At 39.0% G+C, this 13788-nt stretch overlaps 1 protein-coding gene across 9 annotated transcripts in view; it reads left to right on the top strand.

Moving 5' to 3' along the window:
- Positions 1-13788, top strand: part of INPP4A (inositol polyphosphate-4-phosphatase type I A) — a 111506-nt gene that overhangs the window by 34234 nt on the left and 63484 nt on the right. For 6 of the 9 annotated variants that reach the window (XM_066545217.1, XM_066545216.1, XM_066545211.1 and 3 more), the window contains 2 exons: positions 5396-5456; positions 11483-11629. The gene's annotated coding sequence lies outside the window, so the exon portion shown is untranslated. The remainder of the gene's footprint in view (positions 1-5395; positions 5457-11482; positions 11630-13788) is intronic. The other 3 variants (XM_066545214.1, XM_066545213.1, XM_066545212.1) reach the window with 1 other exon arrangement.

The following is a 13788-nucleotide window of genomic DNA, read 5'->3' as shown; positions in this document are numbered from 1 at the left end:
ATGTGAAGATTGGATCCCCCTTCCAGTCATAAGCAAGGCATCCAGGATAAATGGGAAGAGCATTTTCTTCTTAGTACAGTACTTTATTGTCACTAGCAACATTTGCAGACATCTAAAAGATTGCTAAGAGGGTATATGTCAAATAGGCATTTGAGAGGGCTGTGGTAACTGATGAAGGAAGAATGTTACAGTGTGCAGCTTTTTTTTTTTTTTAAAGTATGACATCTTTCCCAACTTCCCTAGAACTTGCTTTTTTCCCCGTGTTCCTTTGTGATTCACATTTCTGAAAACAACTTTCACAGTAAACATGACTGTTTATATGAACATAAAGTTAATAATGCAGCCTCGACTTCTCCATATTGTACTGTATGTTTCATGGCTGGAGTACCCAGTGTTCCCATTTACATGAGCTCTCAAGATGCATTTGGGGGCTCATAAAATGAACATTATAAGGCCAGTGTAGTAGGGAAAACACATCTTAATGTCTCAACAGCTTGGGAATTTGTGTAAAACTGAACATCCTCAGAAAATTATCGGTTACACTACATGAAGATAATTTCCAGCCATTGTTCCTTGGATGTTTAGTTTCACCGTGAAATATTATCTAGCTTGAAAACATTGCCTCCCATGATAAAAAAAAAGAAGAGGCCTTGTGGGCATTTGGTAGCTAAGTAAAATGTGTCTTATTGTGACAATGATAGAATAAATGAAAGAAGACAGTAAGAATTTTAGACACTGGACACCATTCATTTCCTATCAACACTATTACAGAGTTCTTCACAGCTGGTGCACCATGGTCCTGGGTGTCACCTCATCTTTTTGCATAAACACATAGCAGACGGTTGGGTCAGTAATGCTTGTGAAATCAAACCATGTCTTCTCTTTAGTATGTAAAATAGAATATGAAATACAGGATCTACTTGTGCAAACCACTTTGACCTCGCGACTGCCTTTTGTAATCTTCTCTTCCTGGCTTCCCGTTTTGCAGAACTGCACTCTTTATCTAGACTGACTTTGTGGAGTTGTGTATTTGACAGTGTTGAGGAATGGACCTAATGTTGGGTCATGCTCTGGGTTCTGACTCTGTGTGTTCAAACTGGGGAGATACTTCTGTGATTTTCTTTTCATAAAAATCACATGCAGAGCAAGGTAAATTGTACCTGTGTTTCTGCCTGACAAGAAGCTGTGACTCCTTCAGGAACACAGTCTAGCATTAGGAATGTTAAAGCACTGCTACAACCAAGTGATAGAGTTGAAGACATGTGTTTTATTTCTTCACAACTGGGAGCTGAGAATAGATAAAATTTTAATGTTGTGTGCATAATGTGCACAGTACAGGTTGCATACATAATACAAGTGAATCTGAAGTAATTCTGAGGAAGTGACATGAAGACAAGGCAGGTTTACTCTTTTTCTGGAGGGTATATTTTGGTGTAATTGTGATAGCATCTTGTGTAAATACTGCAAAAAGAGGTGCCATATTGATCACAGTAATGATTTGCTCAGAATGAAGTGAGTCTATCTTCTTTACGTTCTTATGTTTCCTATAAACTGGTATTTCAAAATGGGGAATGAAGAAAGAGTCCAAGAAATAATATATTGCAAGAGTTGCAAGAGAGTTGAGACAATGCAGTATTTTATTTGCCCCAAAGCAAAGGAGATCAGACAGCACAGCAGGACACACAGTATTTTCTACCTTCTGTCTGCTAGAAAAAGAACATGCTGCCTGTGTTTGTAGGCTGATTATTGGAAACTTGAGCCTCTAAAATATGTTTACAGGAAATATCTTTGAGCTACACTGAGTCTAACAACTTGCTTTGAATGAGCATTAATTTTCAGCTCTGCTGTCATGTGGTTCATCCTCACCTCCTTGTCCACTGCAGAGTTTCTTGTTCCTCAAATTTGCCAGTATTATCAGCAAACAGTCCTTCCCCATCCTGAGCTTGTTTGAGAGCTATGGTTTTGCATTTTACCTTTTGCAAAGTGTTCTCTTTTGCTCTTTTTCTTCTGTCCAAGTATTCTGGAGAGAAGTTGGGTGGGGTGGTGGAGTATTTTTTTTGTTTGTTTACTTTTAATGTGGTGTGTTTGGATTTATTTTTTTATTGTTTTAAGACTTTTAGGTTATACCAACATGTGCCATTTTGGCTCACCTCCAGTCAAAGTAGCTCTGTTTTTCCCTGATTACCTAATAGACAAAATCACACCTGGTGTCATGGGTTGCAGGTACCTTTCAGAGATGTTGACACCACATTTAATTGCAAAGGAGCAGTGTTAGTTGTGCCTTCCTTCCTGGAATGATTTAGCTGCTGCTATCCAGTGAGTCAGAAAGAAGGAAGAAGGAAGCATGGAGGAGAAAGTGAGGGATTTCCAATGAGAGCATGTACACTCCCTGTTATTTTTGTGTTTGGTTTTTATCATGCTGGTGTTTTTCTACACAAAATAGTGTCACGCACTTCATTTTCTGCAGTACTTTGGAATAATGGTGTGGCAGATTTAATGGAGAAATTATGTTCTCCTTGGTTTATGTGGTAACCCTGGATGCAAGTATAAGTGATTGGGGAGAGAAAAAGCCTCACTATGTATAATTTCTGTACAGAGAATGATCTGAGTGGCTTTTAAAATCTGGCAGCAAGCTCTAAGGTTTGAACTGCCATCATCAGTCTATTGCAAAACAATTTCTGAATGGTTTTAATTAAGCAAAACCATGCTGCAGTCTTTAATAGAATGTGGGTTTTTGGGTTTTTTTCTGTAATGAAGCTGTCTTAATGCAAAAGGCCAGAGAAAGAAGGCAGAACATGTAAAGAAGATGGTCCTGTAGTGCAGTCTACAGTAGTACTACACTCTCCTATGGTTTTACTGCTATTACAGGGCAATATCATTTAAAAACTTTACAATGTAGGGTGCAAAAGGGCTTGAATTGTTCCCCAGTTAGAATTGTTCATCTGCAAGTGCCATTGGCATCTCAGAATGTAATACCTGGGCATGTGCTGCTGGTCTTCAGTTTAGTTGTTACAGCTAAAGCTGCACTTTGACAGTTCTTAATCAGGTACCAAAGTGCAATAGAACTGGAGTGCAATTAAAAACTGTGGTTGTGTCAAAGAGGAGGACTTAAAGACGGCCTCTAGAAATGTAGTTGAAAACCCAAAGTTGCTTTCAGAAGGGGGTGCAGAGCAGGAGGGCATCTGCAGGAGGTCAGAAATTGCAGAGAGATTGGTAGGGGTAGGTCTTGCCTTCTCTTCAGAAGTTGAATTGGTTTTTTTTTAAATCTCACAGATGAGCTGATTTTAAAACATATCACCAACCTCAGTGCCGCTTTGCAAGATGGCTGTGACTTGCTGAAGGCAGTGAACAAGTTAGGAATACGACTTGGCAGCAAAGAAGTTCAATGTAGTTACTAGGTCACATTGTCTCTATTTTGCAGATACCTGAGCTAAGCCACAAAGTTGAAAAGGATTTGCCGGTCTCCCCAGAACTAATCTGGTTTTTGTCACAGTGTTGAAAATAGAATTTTTAGATTCCTTTATCATCTCTGCCATTTTAGTTTCTTCCTTTAAATTAAATAAATAATAACTGACCAGGTTTAAGTTTTGTATTAGATGTCTTGAAGGTGAAGGTGGTACAGTGTATTACAGGATATTAATGTAGTAGGTCCACAGTATCAGCCCTTGATCTTGTGACTGTGACTGGTAATGACTTACCTTGACAGTAGCCTTCATGGTGTCCAGGAGCTTTCACAGCACTTGCCCTGCTTTTAGAGTGGAGGGAGAAAAAAATAACCCTACTAAATAAATACAGCTGAAGTTATAAAGAATATTAAATTGGAACTTCGCAACTGAATTTGCCAATATAAAAATGATTTTAAATAGTAGATGACTTTTTTCCCTGATAACTTGCATATCACAGTTATCCCAAAAAGAGCTCCATATAATGTTAGATGTCTCTGTCCTCATAGAGGAAAAAAAGCCAGGGTTAATGAAATACTTTGTAACTTCTCATCTGAACTGACAGTATTAGATGTGAACCTCAAGTTTGTTCTTCTGCCTTCACCTTGGACGATGAAAACCTAAGCTGCTTTGCAGGCCACTTTTATGAAGAGGTATAATTTTGCAAGAAATTTTAGATGCTTTGCTTACGAGTCCATGAAAGCACAGGGCTGGGTGCAGTTTCCCGAGTTGTTAAATATGTTTTAACATTGGTGTAACAGTTTATTATATGGAAAACAAAGTTACCCCTGTCTAAACTGTCTTTTTTTCGTTGCTATTATTCAGCTTACATTTGTTACTTTGTTAACATTCTGTTTATCTTAACACTTTTTCACATCAGTGTTGAAAGCCCTTGTTATGTATCTCTGAAGAGCAAATTGTAACTCATCTCAGCTTCCACTTTGCTGAGTTTAACAGTGTTTTTTGCAGAAGGTGGCTCTTCCTTGTCTGCACAAGCCTTTCTCTGAATGTTGCAGACTGAGCTGGATGCTGTTCAGCTCATTGTAGCAAGTGTTCCTAATTTAGTTTCATTGCTGCTTCTTGTAGCAACAGGAGCACATTGCTGGTACGCCCTAGTGAAGTATCTCCCTTTTTGTGGCTCTGTTATCTGACTCGAAGGCCTTCTTTCTTCTTGGTTTTTATCAACTGATAAGCTCCCAATTGGTAGCAGAAGTTCTTGTTAGTCTGCAGTGTGCTGTTTTATCTTAGTACTTTTTAACTTCTTTCTTTTACTACAGTTCTGGCTGTCCTTTGTTAGTTTTGCTGTAAGCTGATGAATTGTATCTTGATTACTGCATCACGCATTTGAACACTGCTTTATGTATGAATTTTTCCTGAATTTACTGTTTTGAGGAGTGCTTTTCTTATGACTGCATTTTTCTGTGAATTAAGGATTTACATTTCTTAATCTTACTGTATATATTTATATGGTTGCCCCGTGTGTACATTTTAATAGAGAAGCATTTTGTCCACATAGGAACCCATTGACTTGCCATAGTTTTGTGGTACCACACTCAAAGATTTCTAACATGCTCTATTGAAGCAAAATGGTAGATATTTCAGGTTAAAATTATACTGGAAGGCATGCTACTTGATAAGTTCATGCTTTGGCCTTAAGATAAGAAGTTTGATCCATAGAGTTATTTCCTACCTCCCAGTTATACAGACTTTGTTCTCTGAGTGTAAATAAAGAGATGAAGGTGTGAAACTGAATGAATGATTTTGTTTCAAATTATAGAGAAGCTATGTTATAAAATGTTAACACTCAGCATTTATTCACAGGTTTTTAGTTGGGTTTAGTTCCTGTAATTACTCCTTACTGCCCTGCTCCCCTCCCCACAAATCCTATACTACTAGCCTGTTTATATGGATTCATTCAGTCAGAAATAATTTGTGCTTTTTGTGTCTTTCAGACTTCATTAAAAAAAGAACTGGATACATATGCTGAATTTAATTTGTGAAAGGTGGAGTAAGGTAAGATAATTTTAGTCATTACTACTGTAATGTGTGATGATCTGTTGACACTGAAGGCAAGAGTTCAAAGATTCATCATAAATTAGAGGCAGAGAAATCTAAAAGGAACTTTCAGCCTTGGAAATAATGAAGCACTGACAAGATCCAGCATTCTGGTACCAGTGGCATGCTTTTACCCTATGGTAGTGTGAGTAGTTCATTATATTGGCCAGGGGTTTTTTGTTCTTATTTGGATGCATTGCCCACAGAAGGTGAGGAGGTTCAATAGCTAGTGACAGTATGATATGTTTGTATTTGGACAAATTATGTGTTTCTGGAAGTCTGTGAGATTTAAAGTACAGCCTATGATGAAAGGCCAATATTTGTTGCCTGTTTCTACCATGGGAGCAAACCAGTCTTTCTTTACTTTTTCTCCTTAACCATCCAGAGATATTGATGAAGAAGGCAGGTCTGCCTGTCACTGAGCATTGCTGTAGCATAAAGCAGTATCCTTCAGGATGGGATCTGAACCCTGCTGGGCACTTCACAAACATTTGTGAAGTATTTGCTTCTCCACAGTGAAAGAGCTGCTTTATGTCCTGTGTGTGGCAGGGTGCAGATGCTGATGGTCACATTTCTAGGCCCTGAGAGGGAAATCTCTGTCTCTGGGGCTCCTGTTAGCAGAAGTGAGAAGACTCTTGTTCACTTGTTTCCAAGCAAAGTTCAGTCATAGGACTCCTCTTGCTTCCTGTGTGCAGAGCAGCTGTGTTGAGAGCTAAGCAGCTGCTTCTGGCATTCCAGAGAGTAAGAGAAGTTGGGCCACATATGCTGATGAGATGAAGGGATGTGGCCTGAACTGCAAGGCAGAATGAAGCAGACTAATAATAAGAGTCTTCTGGTAGAGGCAGGAAGTTTTGCTGGTGTGGGAGTAGGAAGTAGTGAGAGGTGTAACAGGATGCTCTTGGTCAAATGTGATGCTTATGGTTGCATGCAGAAATGGAGGGTGGACCTCAGTGTCCTTGTCCCTGATGTAGTGCCCTTAGTCCCTATTTACAGAGTTCAGCAAATAATGAATGGTGGAGTAGAATCAATGGTGAGCAGTATTGACTTCTCAGAGATGTTATTCCCCTGCTCCTGCTAAGGGAGATCAAATTCCTTTGTAAGGTCAAGCAGACAAAGTTAAAGCAGATGCACTTTCTCCTGCAGCATTGCTTTTCTTGTGTTAAATGTGTGTCTTAATGCAGACTGAGAATCAATTACTGGAAAGTCTAGAGAGGTGTGCTGCCATGGCTGTGCCTACATCTGAAATGAAAGCAAACGGTCGATACCATGGACTCAGTTATTTAATTGGGGCAGAATGGAATAGAGTGCACAACAGGATGCTCTAGGGGCTTATGTACAATTTTTTTTCTTTTGACCATCTTGAACTGCTCAGTGAAGAACAACTTGGGAATCAGGCATGCACTTACATGCACTTTCTCCATACCAAGAGGGCCAGGCTAAAGTTGCCAGCAGCAAATTAGCATGGCCAGATCCTGTAGCTATTTTGTGACTTAAAAGGAATTGCAGTAATACTAGTCATTCATACCATCTTTCTTTCTTTTATTAATCATTGTCTGCATTGGAAAAGAAATGCCTGAGGCAATCCTTCATGTCCATCCAATGTAGTGCTGTTTCTTGCTGAAGAAATTAAAAAAGAATTGTCATTCTACCCCAAGACAGCTATGACTTCTCCCCTGTGGGGTCTGTCTCCACACTTGCAAAGAAATCCATAATAATAGAGCAAAAAGCCAGCATTTGGGGCTCCCCTACAGGGACAGCATATCATCCTAATTAAGTGTTTCTCAAATACAGCCCTGGCTGTGCAACCCACTCCATTTTTTGTCAGATTGCACTACCTGCTTGAAGCTTTGTGTTAGAATAGATCTGGAGAGAAGACAGGAGAGAAGGAAAAGAGAATGCCACCACTTCTGTTTGCCTGTTTGCTTGGTACTTTGGTGAATACTTTCTTTCCACTGGTGTAGATTTAGTGTCTTCTTTATTAGGAGTCAAACTCTATGTTGCATATGTAAAGCTCCACATATATTTTTTTTTTTTATTAAGGCTCTTTAATTGTGTATAAGACAGGTTATGTCACTCTTTCTAAGTAAAAGTCAGAGCTTTCTCTTCAGTCAGTTCTCTGGGTGACATCTCTAGAAAATGTGCCCTGCTAATGTATTGGTGTAGATGATGAGTGGACAAACAGCACAGGTGACTGACTAAGGAGAGGTGATCATTAATATAATCACAGCAAACTGCTTTATGGCTATTGTTGTTACCTTTTACTGCAAATTTTCTATCTGCTTTTACAGTTTGGGGTTTTTTTAGCAAAAACCACCAGCATCTGCTAGTTTGTTCCTTTTTCCTTCTTGCCAGTTTGTAAAGTATAAATGCAGAGCAGGCCATATGTGACTGTGGCTGTGCTCAATGTGCAGTGATTTTGTTTCTTAGGGCCTCTTGTTAATGGTAGATTGATTCATGCCCCATGCCAATGTGGCATGGATAATTGCAATAACTACATGTGCAGTCATTGCATAATGTGTGGCACTTGGCCTTTCTGTAATATTCTGTATTCCATTAGAGGGTTTTCTGACTGCTGGCTTTAGTATACAGAGCTAACCATGGCTTTTAGCAGTGAAGAGAGAGATGAAGAGCTGAGTTTGAATAATATGTTACGTGAAGGCGTAATGGTATTGAATAGAGCCTGAATCCAGGGAGATGGAGAGAAAGAAAAGTAAGAGGACATAATGTTACATAGTTAATGAGAACAGCTGAAGAGGGCACAAAGGGAGAAGGCAGAGGCAGAGTTTCACATGTTTTAAGTGTCTGGAAATGAGAGCGATCTGTGGTGTATTACTTTGGTTCTTTCTTATGGCTTCTGTCTCTTTTTACAAATATTTTGTCTATATTATGTTCTGTGCAAGCACAAAAATCAAGCTTTTTCTGGAATTAAATGCTACTCTTACATCAAGCCCTTTAAAGTCTTTGGAACTTTATCCAGCCCAAGCTTGCATTCAATTCAATAACATTAATTTTTCTCCTGTGATTGCATTTTAATTATAAAGCTGTTACAATGTTTAAATTACAAAATGTCCTGTACCTAATTGTTTATAATCTCAGTATTATCCTTGGGAGATACATAGATGAACTACCACAGAGTGATAATGAGGGTTTCAGCAATAATTGTTTCACTAAAACATACTGAGAGAATTAATACTTAATCTGAACCATCTAAACCAACCTTCAAAATCAGCTGCCTGCCATGCTTCTGTCATTCATGGAAACTCTGCATATGGATAATTTCCTACTTCCATTAGTATTTTCCTTTTAGCTAAGAAGATAGAAAGTGACCATGTAAGTCCTCAAGTACAGACTTCCTCACACCAAAAGGTGTGGACGGTGCAGTACAAACACTTGTGAACACTCTGTATGGTCTCCATATGTATGGCCTGCAATAGCTTAAAGCATTGCAATAAAGGACAAAATATCTGCAGTTTGTCTCAGACTGAGGCATTGCTAGCATGCTACTCTCTGAAGAATAAATAGCAGAATAGACTCATAGTTATTTTTAACTTTAGTGTGGGATTTTTCATAATATTGGGGGGGCAGGGAAATTTTTAAAATTCGTATCTTTAATCTGTAGTCAGACATCTCAATAAAAGTCCTCTGTAGACACTGAGGATCTGCAGCCCTTGGTGAAGTCAGGAGCAATTGTCAGTGATCTGAGACCTCCCAAAAAGTCAGGTCAGTCTTAAAATCTATACCAGGAGAAATGTTAACTTTTCTGCTTGCTACAGTGGAACTGAAGCCTATAGTTATGTGTCTGCTCATGTGCTGCCCCTCAGCTGAGTCACCTTGCTGAACCAGAATTTACTTGATCATCGAATCTCCTGAGTTGGAAGGAACCCACAAAGATCATCAAGTCCAGCTCTTTATCCTGCACAGGACAGCCCCAAGAATCCCACCATGTGCCTGAGGTTGTTGTCCAAATGCTTCTTGAACTCTGTCAGGCTTGGTTGGTGCTGTGACCACCCTGGGTGGTCCAGTGCTCCAGTGCCCAATCACCTGAGTGAAGAACCTTTTCCTAATATCTAACCAAACCTTGCCAAAACAGCTTCATGCCATTCCCTTGCAATTCTGTCACTGGTCACCAAAGAGAAGAGATTGGTGCCTGCCCTCCCACTTCTACCCCTCCTATTGGATGCCCCTTGGCTGTTAATTTAGCACAATTAGACATTTTTAGCCATGATATTCAGAAGAAATCTTAACTGTTTGCCTATTTTGATTGTTGTGTGACATATGCAGGCAGCTACAAACCTACTGCTAAAGCACCAAGATGCACAACTCACACTTTTGCTATTTGAAGAATGAGTCAATAAGAGAGTATATTAAAATTAAGGCCAAATTTGTCTGAAGGAGGCAACATATACAAATGTTATCTTTTAACAAAATGATTACTTGCAGCTCAAGGCAGAGAAATGCAAAGGTGGGTCAGAAAAAAAGTTTGAAATTGCAGACTAAGAAATGTTTTGTACTTTTAAGGGGTTTTTTGGGTTTTTTTTTTTGCATTTTATGTCAAGCTGGTAGAGATACCAAAACACTAAAACAACAAGAAGAGGAAGAAAAACAAAAACCAAATTCTCACAGCATGTTAACAGTTTTCTTGAAATGAATAGTGTATTTATTCTTTTAAAAAGCTTTTGGATATTATCAAGAAAATCATCATGCCTTATAACAGAAACTTTTCTAGATGTTGCATGCATGAGTGACCCAAGTAATTGAAAAGCCTACATGAACGTATTCAACAGTTTGTGAATATGAGAAATTGAACTGAATAATGAGAATTTAAGGTACTGTGCAACTCTCAGAGGCTTGTGTGACAGAATCCCACAAACATTTCAGATTTGCACTGGAATTTCCCATAAGACTGGAAAGGACCCCCAAAATTATAGAGTACAACACATATGAAGTTATACAAAGGCTTTAACTATATCCTGTGTTTTTTGTGGTCTCAGGAGATTTCAGGAAGTCTTGGGTGGTTTACTCATGATATTACATTTCTCAGACAAAGCATCCAATTTTTGCATCTCTCATATTTTAAAATCAATCAGACTTTCTGGCTGTCAGAATGGCTTTTTAAGTTGCTCCATTGGGAGTTTCCAATTTGGGAATTTCTTCAAGGTACTTTTTATATATATGATTGAAATATAGATCCATTACTAAGATTTTTTAGAGGATTTTTATTACTCATACTATTGAATTTTACATATATGGAAATATAGGCAACTTCAGGCTTGTTAATTTGACCCTAATAACCTTAGAAATATTTTTTAAGGAATAAATAATTAAAGACATGGGAATTGAGGGGAGGAAGGATGAAGCACAATCTATTTTTCTAAGATAGGTCAAACTGGCCTAGTATCTTTTTTTAATAAGAAAGTAGGTTTTCTAGAAAAATAAATGGGCTAGATCTGGTCTCTCTGGATTCTACTGAGCCATTTAATATGGTGTTGCAACAAAAATACTGTTCAAGGTGGAGGAAGATAAGGTTAGTGTAAGAACTGTAAACCCACCCAAAGAACTGCCATGAGAGAGACAGAAGGAGGTAGATATATATGATTAATTATTCTCTGGGAGTTGGCTTGTTTAGTTTTCTTGAGGCTTTTTTGTTTGTTTTGTTTTGTTTTTTTTTTCTGCAGTTGATATTGTTAGCATGCTGTAATGAAAGCAGGCTGTTGAAACTTGTGGATGGGAGGAGGATGTTAATTTCTAGTGCACAGTTTTAGATGGAGTGACTATACAATTAATTGGACAATTAGATAATACTAAAGGGGTGGAATTCAACCCAGCAACGTGTCAGGCCACACATTGTCATGAATTCTCTTACCCAGTTTAACCTTGATATCAAAATTAGCAGTATGACAGTCTGAGCTCTTATGTAATCAACAGAAAGAGGCAGATTTTTAATTAGGCACCCAACTCCTGCTTTCTGTCTTGACTGTTAACAGAGCCTGGGCACCTGACTCTGGCATCAGTGCTGAGTGCCTGAAACTGGATGGTGCTACAGCTTCAGCTTAGGAAGTAATGCAACAACTTTTCCTATGAAGAGGCAGTTCAGCAATGGAAGACTTTGAAGGAGAAAGGCCTATATGAGGGTAAGTGGGTTTAAGTTTGTCTTTAGTCTGTCAGTTTGACATCATCATGAAAATGATGTATGGGGTACAGGCAAGTACCCCATGATGTATGGGGTACAGGCAAGTCAAAAAGAGGTATTTCCAGTTGAGGGAGGGAATCTCAGCTGGGTGCATCTGGGCTGGGACCTGATACAGCATAAATGTGCAACACCTCTTGCAGTGTCTGAGAAACCTCACCTCAGTATGTGATACAGGCACAGAAAACTGAAAGAGGGTGGATTTAGATTAGATGTGAAGAAGTAATTTTTTACAGTGTGAGTGGTGAGACATTGGAACAGGTTGCCCAAAGAAGCTGTGGATGCCCCGTCCCTGGGAGTGTTCAAAGCCATTTTGGATGGGGCTGTGAACAACGTGGTCTAGTGGAAAGTCTCCCTGCCCATGGCAGGTTTACTTGGTCTTTAAGGTCCTTTTTAACTCAAACCACTTGGTGAAAAACTGCAGGGATGATCAAAGAACTTATGTTACAAGAGGAGTCGGAGACAGCTGTGTTGGGTATGTCAGGAAGACTGATAAAATGGGAAATGTAATTGCCACAGCTCTGCTGCTGGAGTTATGGGGAGCATTGAAATGTGGCTGATGTCAGCTAGGTTATAGCCAACAAGCAGGATGTCTGCAGAGGACTAATGCAGGTCTATGTGCAACATTATGGTATTGTAGGAAGATTATGATACCAAACCAGAAGTGTCTACTTGTGTGATTTAGAGGTGATGTGAGCTGAGTATATGGCATGTCTTACTGATTGAGTTTGTGCATTCACCTAGCACGTGGATAAAATATTTAACCAACATAGAATGCATAGTGATAATTGCATAATACATGACAGTAATCAGTAGGAGAATGCTTTATGTAAAATTAGGAGCAAGCTTAAAGATTTATAAAGGTCAGTGATTGCTTGGATTCAGCAGGACTTAGGCAGTTTGGGCTGCTTGTGCTTTTTGATAACTCCTATAGAGTGTAATGCTTACTGTCTGCTGTATTGCCCTGCAGTTCCCCTGCACAGCATATGGAAAACTGTGTGATAAATCAGGCTTTGAGTGAATTTGTAGGGCTGGAAAAAGGCATGTTTAGTTTAGCCTGTGACAAATACACATTTAGAAGCTGACTCCTGGGTAGCAAACTCATGACCACTGAGAGAAAAGCTTGCTCTGAAGTGAAAACTGTGGTTGTAGATCCTTGATGTGCCTGTAGTGACAAATGATGGGTGCAGCACTTACAGTCAGTGACAGCCCTTGCCCCAGATACCTCCTTATTTTGACAAACACTGAAATTTAAAATTGTGTGTTAGTGAAGAGCTGCCCTTTCCCTGGATGTTGGTTTGTCCCAACATTGGGTTTGAAAAGAAGTTGAATCCTTTGAGCAACGGTGAATAATGTGATTTCTGTTCTGTTGCAAATCCTGAGTTGCTCTAATTGGCTTTGCCAGCTATTAAGAGATTGATCAGGTTGCTCTTTACCAGAAATCTTCACAAAATAGCAGGAGGAAAATACTGCAGCAAGAAACATTTTTAATGTACTTCTGGTAGCACTGTGTTTAGTTCTCTAGTTATTTGTTCATTAATAAGGGCTCAGCTGGGATTCTGAGGTTTATAAGTGCTGAGAAGAATATCAGGGGAGAGTAGTATGGCTTCTCTTTTTTTTCCCCTTCTGCTTTGTAATTAATTATTGTATAGTGGTACTACGTTGTTATTGTTCTGTGGTAGAAACAATTGTATGATGATCTCACAGTCCTTACTTGGAAAGTTGCCACAGTGAAGAAAAACTCTGTTTATGCACTGAATTGTCAGTAGTTTGGAAGGGGGTTGTTCTGCTGGAAACAGTGATTTGACTAACAGTCCAAGAGGAGGGATGACAAGGAGGGGAGGATTGAGAAGATAAGTGTGAAAATGTGTCAGAGCTCTTTCAGATTTATTTTTTATTAGAGTCATGGTCAACTACCTTAGATTTAGAATCTGTCCCAGTTTATATGTGTCTTTTTTTCCCCCTGTATTCTAGGTTTTATTTAGCTCCAAGTCATGTTTTTCTGGCTAGTAAACTGGGGGTTTGTTTTGAAAATCTGTCTAAGCCTCTTCCTGAGAGACAATACTTGGAGCATCTCAGGCCTGCATGGCTGTCACTTAAAAA

The sequence above is a fragment of the Molothrus aeneus genome, chromosome 2 (assembly GCF_037042795.1).
Source record: "Molothrus aeneus isolate 106 chromosome 2, BPBGC_Maene_1.0, whole genome shotgun sequence".
Classification (NCBI taxonomy): Eukaryota; Metazoa; Chordata; class Aves; order Passeriformes; family Icteridae; genus Molothrus; species Molothrus aeneus.
The sequence above is the reverse complement of the archived record's forward strand: the minus strand, read 5'-3'. Positions and strand labels throughout refer to the sequence as shown.